Raw genomic sequence first — 11,289 nt, forward strand, 5'->3', positions numbered from 1 at the left:
AGAAGCTGTGGGAGAGCCCTGTTCGCAGGCTTGATTGGAAGAAGTCTAGGAAGGTAGCAGCAAGGTGCTGGAGGGATTGAACCTTGACTGTCTGTCTTAAGGTCCCTGACTGGATTCCAGTGTTGAGGGTGAACCTGTGCTCTTCTGTCTGCCATGGGTGAGGTGGCATAAGCCCTTGGGAAGGGAAGGGATGACAGGAAGCCCTGAGGAAGGGGCATATGACCCACTGGGCCTAGATCAAGGGCTGTGGGCTGGATGGAGAGACTGGACACTTATCTGTTGGACTTTTTGTTATTCTGAAAGGGGTGCAACTAAATGCTGACCTGGATGAGTTATTGGAAGAGGGACCATGGCAGGGCTGGTGTGGCTGTTGGGTGCTACATGGAGAATGAGCCTGCTCTGCTGTACCCAGCCAAGAGAGAGTGTACCAGCAGTGGGAGAAGTCTTTGACATTCTCTAGAGATCAGAAGCTATGACCAAGACTCTCAAAAGTGAGTTTGGGTGCCAAGCTTGTGATGTTTTAAACGGCCCTTTCTTTCAGAGGGCTTCTGTGCTTTCTGAAAATCAGGCCCCTTTCAGGTGTCTTAAATTCAGTTGCCAAAAACTGAGGCACCCAGAATCACTTGTTGTGTTTGAAAATCTTGGCCTTTTCCCCTAAATGATGGTGGTTGTTAATCTGGCCCCTATTTGGCTAGTCTTAATTTCTACAACTCAGACTCAACTCTCCTGGCAATGGCTTTATATGTTGTCAATAGGCCAGTTCAGGTGACGTGAGAATAGAATATCTGATGTGCAGCAGCCGTATCAAATCCCTGCCGATGCCATCCCTTTGAAACTTGTCACAGTCCAGGATTTGTGACATCACCGGGAAAACCAGGTAGAAGGATGAGTCCAGTTCAGCAGCAGAAAAATGCTGGACTAGTCAGCAATAATGGGGTACAATAGAAACACTTCAATCTAAGGACATCTCCAGCCCCACCTGCAGAGAGGGTACGTACCACAGACTGCTGCACAAAGTTTTTGAGGGATACTGTGTTAAAATGCTGACAGCAAATTGCTGTCCTGAAATGTCTGGGTATATCTACACTACCTCTGGGAGGGAGCCATCCTCCCTGAGTAGACAGACTCACACTAGCGGGACTCAAACTAGTGTGCTAAAATTAATGGGGTGGATGTTATGTTGTGTTTTGAAGGCCACCCAGCCCCCTAGTCTTGAGGTCCCAAGCTACAGCCTGAGCTGCAATGTCCACACTGCTATTTTTAGTATGCTAGCTTGAGTCTGCATGAGTCTGTCTACCTGGACAGGGGCTGCATGACTCTTCCGGGCCTCAAAGGGGTTCTACATAGTCACCACACCTTTGCCCCAATTTTCGTAATGAAGGGACACAACACTGGCCTAGACAGGCTCCAGGAGCAGCTAGGCCTCAGAGTTTCCAGGGAGCTGAGATGAGACAAGTGGATCCCTCTGGAGCCCAGGTAGCTGTGTTTTATGCCTAATGAGGCCTATCTATGGAGGGCAACGTCCTAGGCAAAGAAAGCCGCTTCCCATTTCTTCAAGAGTGTGGGGAATATCAGTGTGTAGATCCTGGAAAACCGGCTTAGGTGCAGGGTGGCATTTTATTTTTCTGTGTATGTTGGTTTATCTGAGAAGCCATCCCAGAGGCAGAGATGGGGCATTTCAGGAAAGTAAATGATGGTTTTCTAAGAAGGAATGATTTTCTTGGACTTCAAATAAGTCCCAGCTGACCTTTGATGCGGGGGCTGGAACTGGGGCCTGACCACAGGCTGATGCAATAAACACGTAGAAACAAAAAACTAATATACATGGGAGACTGCAAAGGTAATGTGGTTTAGTGGTTAGAGTATTGACTGGGGATCAGCACTTTTGAGTTCTGTTCCCCACTTTGCCCTTGATTTTCTATGTGAGATTTTGCTTGAGTCAGGCCTTGGTTTCCAGAAACCGTCAATCATTATAGACAGACCAGAGGTGCCCGCTCTCACAATTTTATCACAAGTTTTGTGATATTTGGTGTTTTACTTAAATCCCCAGTTCCTAGAGTTGGGGCATTTTGAGAACATCACAATTTACTTTTCATTCCCCCCCCTCCCCGCCCCGCCCCGGCCAAAAAAAAAGTTTCTAGCCCTCGTGGTTCTGGAGCACAGCTTGAACATATGATCCCTGAAGGCTAAACAAGACACACACAAATAACCCAACATTTAGTTTTAAAATCTCATTATACTTAAGCCAACCTCTTGATACTTTGTGGCTTGACTCCTTATTTTTGCATGCTTGGGGCTGGTTAATGCATGTCGGTTTTTGAGACCTCAGCTTGACATTGAGCCTGATAATTCAGAGGTACTGAGCATCCACAACTCCTATTTACTTCAGTGGGTGCTCGGCCCCATGAAAATCAGGCCCTAGGGTCTCAAGTTGAGCAACCACAACTGGAAGTCACAGTTTGAAAATGTAAGCCTTACTCCTCTTCAGAATAGATGTGCTGCCCTCGAGCCACAGCACAGGGTTACGTTCAAACAACTGCAGAGCTCCGTTCTATTACAAAACTTTCCTGTAAGGAAAGCTTGACTCATCCAAGCATTTACAGTTCTCTAAGGTTCATATTTTTGAACTTTGGTCTCCTAGTTGTGCTGAAAACAGTTCCAAAGTCTTACAGGGGAGTTGATCTCTGTGCTACATGGACCAAGAGGAGCGGAAATATGCTTCCATTAACCCAGGATGGGCTGGTTTGCCCCCAGTGTGGGTTAGAGCAGCCATGATGTTCTACTATGGGTAGGGCCCTACCAAATTCATGGTCCATTTTGGTTAATTTCACCGTCATAGGATTTTAAAAATTGTAAATTTCATGATTTCAGCTTTTTAAATCTGAAATTTCACGGTATTGTAGGGGTCCTGACCTTCTGTAGGGCTCCTGACCCAAAAGGAGGAGTTGGGGGTCACAAAGCTGTTGTGGGGGGGTTGCGGTACTGCTACTCTTACTTCTGCGCTGATGCTGGCAGTGGTGCTGCCTTCAGAGCTGGGCGCCCAGCCCACAACCACCGCTCTCTGGCTACCCAGCTCTGAAGGCAGCACAGAATCAAGGGCGGCAATACCGTGACCCCCTTAAAATAACCTTGTGACCCCCTCCTCCCCGCAACTCCCTTTTGGTCAGAACCCCCAGTCTGAGAAATGTTGGTTTCACCCCACCTTGTGAAATCTGTATAGCATAGGGTAAAAGCACACAAGACCAGATTTCACAGGGGGAGATCAAATTTCACAGTCTGTGATGCATGTTTCATTGCCATGAATTTGGTAGGGCCCTAACTATGGATTATTGCAGCACTGGAGAATGGTTGGGTTGTAAGCAATTGCCTGATGTGGCTTGGAATGCATTCTACACTAAGGCCTATGTAGGTGAAAAGGGGCTGTAGAGAAGAGATTAGTGTCCGTGTTATCTTAGCTACATCACCACGGAGGCAGAAAGAATTAAATAAAGTTCAGTGCTAACCTGAAAGAGGTGTCCTCTTTGTTCCCATGACCCAGTATGGGACTAAGTCTATTCAAGAATAGCTTTGTGTTTTAATTATTTGTGTTATTGTAGCATCTGTGAGTCCCAGTCATGGACCAGGACCACAAGGTGCTAGGGGCTGTACAAACACAGAACAAAAACAGTCCCATTAAAATAAATTGAATCTATAACCAAAGGGTCAGTATTTGTGACACACGCACAGACTCATGGAATCAGTGAATATTTGAATGCTTTCTGCTTTGGTGATGTATTTGGCCTCCTGCTGTGGCCATAGCTCATGCTGGGAGGATGGTTCAGGCCAATGTGGGAACAGGGTAGGGTTAAACCTCAAGCTAAGGTGATGACTCAAATTTAGTATTAGGCTTTTTATTAGGATCAGTCCTTGGGCCATATTTGTCAAGTACCTTCTAAAACCAACCTACATATCAACTGTCAAGGGTGTGATGTACACCAAGTTGAAGTAGTTCCTGGTAAATGCGATTCCTGTTTGTTGTTCACGCATGTAAAATATGGTATTCACCTTGTACCTAGGCTAAAGACAATGAGAGCTTCACATACCTAAGCAGGACTTAGGATAAGTTCTACTTAACTGCTTGCTTATAAAACGTTCAGGGAGAATTACCCTAGCATGTGCAGAATTTGTTCTTTCATAATCTATAGCCAGAGAAGTTGCTTTACTTTTGTGACACAGTAACAAGGCTTTTCTGATACGATGGCTTATTTCTAAATGTGCCTTTCCCACATTTCTTTGTTAGCAAACTCTACTATATTATCTGCTTTTGTCTCAACCTATAAATAATGGTCAAGCTGCTCCCTGAAAAGGCTCAAAGTAACCTAAGTTTGAGTGGGAATAGTGGTGCTCTGGTCTCTGAGGGGTTAACTCTAGCTTAGTTTCCCCCAACCCTTCCACGTACACTCAGGCGGAAGGGCTATAAGACTAGCGGCTTGCAAGGGAGAATGACTTTGGGAAGACAGGCTCCACGCACATGGGTTGCAGGGCTGGGTTGAACCCCATGCTGGGCAGTTTTCTGTCTATTTTATGGCTTTCAAGTGTTTTTCATTCTTGTTTTAGACACCACCCTCTCGTTCTCAATAAAGAACCTTGAAGAAAAGGCCTTGAGATGGATTCGAGGCCCTGCTATATCCACTTTACTCTGCTTCAGTGGCGTGAAGGGGCTGCAGCAATCCTCTGGGGAACACCTCCAGTGGAGCAGGGGCAAAATAGACATGCTGCCCTTAGGCGCAGGCTGGGAGTGAGATCGGAATACGTTGAAAGCAAGAGGGGGGCTACAGAACAGCTCACAGGGAACCAGGTAAGGCTGCCCTAAATGAGAGTAATATCTAGGGCTGCTTTAATTTGTGCAAAGGCCATGCAGCCCAGAGAGCAGCCTAGTATTAGGAAGTAGCAACACCATTTTGCAGCCACCTTCCCTCCACCTGCTCCTTTGCTTCTCTGCACCTCCTGAGAGGCACAGCACAGAATCCAACTGGGTCCCTGGCTGACAGTTGTGGGGTTATTTTGTTTTTTTTAAACAAGTCAAAAGCTGTAGGCCCCTTTGCCATAAATGAAAATTATGTATTTGGTGGAAAAAGTTCAAACAGCAAATCTATTTGCTCATGGACAATTTGCAGACTGAAAGAGGTGCAATGCATTCGATACATCATTTGTTGGGAATTATTCACCCATCTCTACAAGTGAGTGATAAACCATCACAGACAGGTGAATAAAACAGGCCTGTGTGGGGTGAGCATAAATGTGAGTGCCAAATGAGAGACTAGATGCGGGAGGGAATATCTTTTATTGGACCAGCTGCTATTGGTGAGAGAGACAAGTGTTGCAGTTTCACAGAGCTGCTCTTCACAAATAAAGAATAAAAGATATTACCTCACCCACCTTCTGGCTACAACACTGCATAGTGCTAAATGAGTGCTCTTGTAACAAGGGGCAGTTTGGAGAATAGGGCATGGTTGCTCTCTGGGGCAGACTGGCCTCCCTGTCTTCCATTCAGCCCTCGGCATATTTTTAGAGGAAATTTAAAAATTGTCTCAGGTCTAGTAATACAAGTTTCTTCAACTACAGTCTTCTACTCCCTCCCCAGCTGAGACTCCTGCATCTCTTGCCCCTTCCTACACTTAATTGCTGCCAAGGTCACTGGGAGAAACCTGTGCAAAGAGTGTCTCATGATCATGCTGGTCAGATGTCCCCTGCACTGAGCATCTGGGTTAGTCTTGAACTCAGATAGCAGCATGTGGAAGGGCTGTATGACATACCTGCTGATATGTCCGGACAGCTCCCTAATGGTACAGTTGGATGGTATCTTAATTAGAGACCTGGGCTGCGATTTTATCATTCTAAACCTCCTTGGGTAAAGCATTAACTATCTTTTCAGTGTTGGACAAGAATGGTTGGACACCAAGTTGTCCATAGCATGGACAGAGCTGCAAAAAAGTTGGGTTGATTCAGAACGTCCAGCCATTGCAACTCCTAGTTCTCACAAGTGTAAGTGAGAGCAGAACCAGACCTGTTGTTTCTGATGTTTAAACTGGTGCTTAGTTTTTCTTCTGCTTATTGAGCTGCTGCTGAGCTTAGAGGAGAAAAGCAACTGACATGAGGCCAGGAAGTCAGTTGCTACAGGAGAAAAGGATTACAACAGGTGGGATTCATTAATAATAATATAATAGAGCTCTTCTACAGTATGTTTCATCAGTAGATAGCAACTTTGCAAAGTAGATAAATATCATTATTTTCATTATACAGATGGGGAAACTGAGGCACAGAGCCCAAAGTCATACAACAGACCCATGACCAAGAACAGAGGAGAACCCAAACCTCCTGAGTCCTAGTCCACTGTTCTAGCCACTTGGCCACACTGGGTTAGGCAGCAGGGTTCCTGAAAACAGCTGCAGATTAGTCTGAGTGAAAAACTAAAAATGCACAGAAGGAAAAAAAAACACTTTAGGCTTTTAAAATTCACCAAACAACGTAAACCAGAAGATAATAGGAAATATAGTGGAATCCCATTGATCTCTCCTACTGTAGATCCCTTTATACCTCCACCATCCACAATCTCACTCAACATAGCCTAACTCCAGCCTCCGTGAGATTTAGATATATTCTCCATGCTCATACAGACAGAAACGTCTCGGTAAATTCTAGAACATGCTGGTTGAACATTAGAACACGTAAATGGCCTGGCGTTGTTGGAGGTTGTCGTTACGATTACGTGGCTGAGTGTGATGGTGAGTAAGTGAAAGTGTGGATCGTACTTGGTTACACACTGGAATGGAGGAGGAGGAGGCTGTTGTGGAATCAGCAGTCATTGAATGTTAGGGTGTTTTGATGACTGAAAGAGTTGAGGTTGGTGTGGATATTAATGTTGGCTCAACTGGTAATTCCCTTGATAGGAAACCACTTGAGCATCCTTAACTCTCAGTATGTCTATGCTGCAAATAACTTGAGTTACAATAGCAGTGAAAACACCGCTACCTGGCCTTTAACTCAGGTTAGCAGTGTGAGTTCAACCCCAACTCCCTGTAAGAGTTAGCTTGAGCTGCTAACCTGAGTTAAAAGCGGAGGTGCTGTATCTTCACTGTTGTTTTAACCCAGGTTAGCTAAGGCTGCTTAGCTAATCAGAGTTAAGAATAAACCTTTTATTTGCTGTGTCGACATATCCTTAATTAACAGTTTTGTGTAGTATTTACTTAAATGATGAATTTAATATTGCTGATAACATCTTCTATCTTTTAGAATGAATGAAGATGAATGTAGGAAAAGACAAGTCTCCTCATTTTTTACAAAGTTTTCCTTATAGAAACAATTATTTTGGTCAAAACATTGGTAAACAAGTAAATTATTATTTAGCTATTGATATTATAGCTAAGGATTTTATCAGTAGATGTCAATAATTGTTTATAAGTATTATTCATAGATGATAAATCTGACTTTTTTAAAAGGAGATCAAGTTCACAAGGCAATCGTTAACAAAGATTAAAAAATACAGCTTACATCTCCTGGCACAGCAAGATATCAGTCAATATAATTTCAGTAAGATAACAGATAAAGTAGTAACAGATAACAGATAACAGATAAAGTAGTAATAAATGGGAAAATGTAGTCAGGGGTACTATAGAAACTGAATCCAACAATTTGTACCTTCGCTTACAAGCATTGATGATAACTTCACTTTAATTTCAAGGTCCTTCAGTAGTAAAGGTCATTTTGATAAGTACTTGTGTTTGAAAATACATATAAGCAATAATATCATTGCCCATCTGCTTAGCAAGGTATTAATCTACTTCTTGAGTAGACAAACTACAAGTTGTTACGAATTATACCTGATAGGACACGCACACAAAGTCCAAAGATAAACAGATTGCTTCATTATGTTTTTATTATCATGCAGCTATAGGGAGAACTGTGTGAAACATTCACTACTGTTTTTCCATACACAAAAGCAAACGTGCTTACAGTCTGACTTTTATATTTATTTTATAATAAAGGAACAAGACTAGGCCTTGTTTAGCTGGAAAATTTTGTTTCCATTGGTCAGCAGTGGTACTATTTTTAGTAACAGTGTCATTGCTAGTCTTGACAGGAGACAGGCACAAATGTCCCGAGTTCTGTCAGTGCTGTATCTTTCACTGTTATTAGCAGCAGTGCTAGAAAAGAAGTGCACCACTGTCTAATATAGATGTATGTTATTTGTCTGGCTCCCCTCGGCAACAGTCTGCACTGAACTGAGTATTAAATGTCTGCGAAACTCTATTCCCAAGAAAAGTGCTCAGAAATATAAAGCCTCCCTTTGGCTGGGAGGGATCTGACTGAGTGGTTTCCACCTGGCTCCCAAATATTTACATTTGGAGAGCTCTCGGCTGCATTTCTATGGCTATAGCTTGCTCTAGGCAGTCCTACAGGACTAGCCTTAAAGATTCCCCCTTGAGTGTAGCTCCCAGCTGTCCATGGCCACAGAGATACGGTGAGTGCAATGCCAGGCAGTGTGATGTGTAGTGCATCGCTCTAGCCATCATGTAGTGCATCGCTCTTTGACTGTGTAGTTTGGGACTGTGCTGTAGGTGGGAGAGACGCTCAGGGGTGGGAAGAGGCAGAGTGGGGATGCTGGGGGGGGGGGAGAGAGTGTGTTGGAGTGGAATCTTGAAGTGGGGGCTCTAGATGATGTGGGCAAGGAATTTAAAAGGGGGATGTGGAGGAAACTTGACAGGAGCCAGTGTGGGGTGGTGAGTTGGGAAATCCAGGGAGAAGGGAAGGAGCAGAAACTTGAGGGGGAGGATGGATTTGGCAAGGGGTGGGAGATGAGGAAGTGAAGAATTTGTGAGGATAATATATATATTCAAATTAGGAAATGGAGGTTTTATGCAAATTATACAAACTTTCTGTACCCACAGGCCTGGGAGAGACAGTGAACAGAAAACACAAACCAATAGTGTTCTCAATGCAGCCACCAAAGCACCACCCCTGAGACCTGCTGGGCTCAGCCTGCTTTCAGGCTCTTTTGTTGAACCTGTGCACATCAGCTCAAGCATTCAGTAGTATGGGCCTCTTTCCACTCCACTCAAGGAACAGCAAAATGGCTGCTCACGCTGCCAGTGGCAGGCTGTACTGAGGTATGGCTGATATGTAACCACTGGCCTGATTCATTATTTTATCTTGAAGTTAAAAAACCCCTCTATTTCCTCACTTTCTCCTCCTGTGGACCTCCTCCATACCCATTAGTTATCTCTGTTCCCTGCATTGTGAACTGTCCACTTACATCTTCAAAGAAGGTGACTTAAAATGGATGCTGTAGAACGTGGTCTACCCAGGTGCAACATAGTGATAACTTGATTGCCTTGGCTTACAAAGTCTGCTGAGGCTGACAACTATAGTCCTGTGTACTGATCTCATGTCACTTCAGTGCCCTCGCCTGCCTCTGACAAACCAAGATATGAGAGCTGCGGGGTGTCCCTACCACAGAGCCAGGCAAGGGTGTAGTCCTGTGGTATGTTCTTTGTCTTCCATTTCACAAAGGGAGTTTGATCCAAAACCAGAGTACAGCAGTGTAAACACTTCCAGGGCAAGCTCCCAGCGGAACTCTGAGCATGCACTGTTTTGTGCTGACAAACAGCCTTAGATCTCAGGGAGGATCTTATTGGTAAAATTGTATACTCTTCTCTTTGAATTTCAAAATAAATCAAAAGAGAAACTGAAATCACGCCCTGCCATGCTCTGACTGCCCGCCACCATCCATATTTGGCCAAGAAACTATTTGCTGTAGAAAACTATCAACCAAGAAATAATCTACTGTCTACACCTGTTTAGAAAGCACTTGCTGTAGGGTAAATAAACTCCCAAAGCAGAGGACTCGGTCTACCAGAGAGGTAGAAATTCTATTAAGTGATGGGGAAATCAGAAATTTGATCCAATTCCCACCTTCTTCCTTTGCTAACTGAGTATTATTTTAAAATAAATGTAATAATACTGTATGTAATATTACTGGCTGAACATAAAGGGAGGAAAAATACAGTTCTGTAACAATACCATGAAAATTCACCACCCCAAATTCAAATGCCATCATTAGCATGATGATGAAGTCTTAATACAGAAGGGCAACCCAAGGTTATGTTGCACCCACATGCCTTGAAATTGCTCTGAGAGACACGATCCTAGTGAGCGAGAAGCAGAACTCCTTTCACACCTCCTTCATTTTCCCAGCCCCCATGTCAGTCTGTTGTTGCTGCTCAGAAGTTGGGGTCATCTGTACATGTACATCATTTCAGAGAGCGATATGCTGATATAACTGGGAAGTTGAATCCAATGCAGTGTAAGGGGATTGCTCACTGTTTTCAGGAAGGAGTTCCCCATTTCCCCATGTATAGCCTGGCACTACTATCGGGTATAGTGTGAAGTTAATGGGTTTTCTTTCCTCTGGAGCGTCAGGTACCAGGAAAAGGTATTGAAATATTTGACTTATATGCTACTCCAGTATAGCAAACCCTAAAAAGCTGGCTAACTTAAGATACTTTTCAAATGGCTAATTTGATGGGGCAGGATGACAGGGGGACAGATAGCTCAGTGGTTTGAGCATTGGCCTGCTAAACCCAGGGTTGTGAGTTCAGCCCTTGAGGGGGCCAATTAGGGATCTGGGGCAAAAATTGGGGATTGGTCCTGCTTTGAGCAGGGGGTTGGACTAGATGACCTCATGAGGTCCCTTCCAACCCTGATATTCTATGATCTATGAAGGCAAACTAAAAACACTTAGCTTGCCATGGAAAAATTTACTTACCCCAGGCAAGTGGTAGAATAGACCCTTGTAAGGCTGAAAATACTGTATTAGCTAAGTGCTATAATACACTTGCCAAAACTTTGAAACATGGCTCTTTAAAGTTTAACTATCAAAACCTAAATCTAAGCAGCAAAATACACATGTGGGTTGATTTTTCAGAGGGTCTGAGCACCTGCAGCTGCACGGTCTTCTGTTCAAACTACTCTCACCAAGTTTTCTCATGAGCTCTTCCTAGACAAATCTCAAGGCCTGTACCCCATCCACATCATCCTAGGTCTTTCCAGTGGCAGCGGTAATTGGTTCCAGGGGGTGACTGCTCCCTGGCAGCCTTTAGTGTATGTATGGCACCTTTTGGAGGCTGGAGAGTGAGCCCTGTCCTGCAGGCTGGGCCTGGCTCCGGCTCTCTGCTTTGGGCATTGCACCGTGGTGCATGAGGTCACTTTGGCCTGGCCACCCCTCAGTCATAATGAAGGGGCAGCTAGGCC

Source organism: Eretmochelys imbricata, chromosome 12, assembly GCF_965152235.1.
Source record: "Eretmochelys imbricata isolate rEreImb1 chromosome 12, rEreImb1.hap1, whole genome shotgun sequence".
Classification (NCBI taxonomy): Eukaryota; Metazoa; Chordata; order Testudines; family Cheloniidae; genus Eretmochelys; species Eretmochelys imbricata.